A 1093-nucleotide genomic window follows, 5' to 3' on the forward strand; every position below is an offset into this window, starting at 1 on the left:
CGAAACGTATTCCTCACGTGTCCATTTATGCCGTTTTGGTTTTGTTTGCGGGACATGAGGAACAACGTCCGGTCCTTTATTTTGACGGTCATCGTTTTCGTAGCGTACCGGTCCGTTCATTTCTGTTGTCAGATTGTTTTGCACGTTCAGATCTTCGTACCTTTTGCGTAACAAGCTTACAGTACGCACTTCCCGGTTGTTATTCTTAGGTGGAATAATACCGGTATTATTTAATATGTTTGTAATTTTTTTGTACATGGTGTTTGGGTCCGGAGATGGTCTGATGTTGATGTAACAAGTGTGTTTACGTTCGCTGTGCGGGTAGTGGAGGTTTCAAGTTAAAATACATCATTATATTTGGAAAAATAGAAATAAATTTCAATGAGTATTACTTACTCGCATATAGTCCAACACTTTGTCAGCTATTTTTGGCTCCATGCGATATCTTTATTTCCGATGTTTTTGGATAAATTTCGGAGTAGTGATTTATCGTTCTGACATGTTAAACGTCCCCGGTGTTGTTGTTAAACGTCCCCGGTGTTGATGTTAAACGTCACCGGTGTTGTCTGTTAAACGTCCCCAGTGTTGTCTCTGTTAAACGTCCCCGGTGTTGTCTCATTATTATTATTATTATTATTATTACTGTTGTTGTTATTTTTTGTTGTTGTTGTTGTTGTTGTTGTTATTTTGTTGTTGTTGTTGTTGTTGTTGTTGTTGTTGTTGTTGTTGTTGTTGTTGTTGTTGTTGTTGTTGTTGTCGGTATTTCGTCTGCCACTACGTTCTGAGTTCAAATTCCGCCGAGATCGACTTTGCCTTTTATCTTTTCGGGGAAGATAATTCAAGTACCAGTGGAGTACTGGGTCAATATGATCGACTGCTCCACTCCCCACAAAATCCAGCTTTGTGCTTATACCAGAAACTATTATTATTATTATAGTAGTAGTAGTAGTAGTAGTAGTAGTAGTAGTAGTAGTTCTTCTTCTTCTTCTTCTTCTTCTTCTTCTTCTTCTTCTTCTTCTTCTTCTTCTTCTTCTTCTTCTACTCTTTCTTCTTCTTTCTTCTTCTTCCCCTTCTTATCGCCGCTGATGCTAAT

This window comes from Octopus bimaculoides, chromosome 16 (genome assembly GCF_001194135.2).
Source record: "Octopus bimaculoides isolate UCB-OBI-ISO-001 chromosome 16, ASM119413v2, whole genome shotgun sequence".
NCBI classification, from domain to species: domain Eukaryota; kingdom Metazoa; phylum Mollusca; class Cephalopoda; order Octopoda; family Octopodidae; genus Octopus; species Octopus bimaculoides.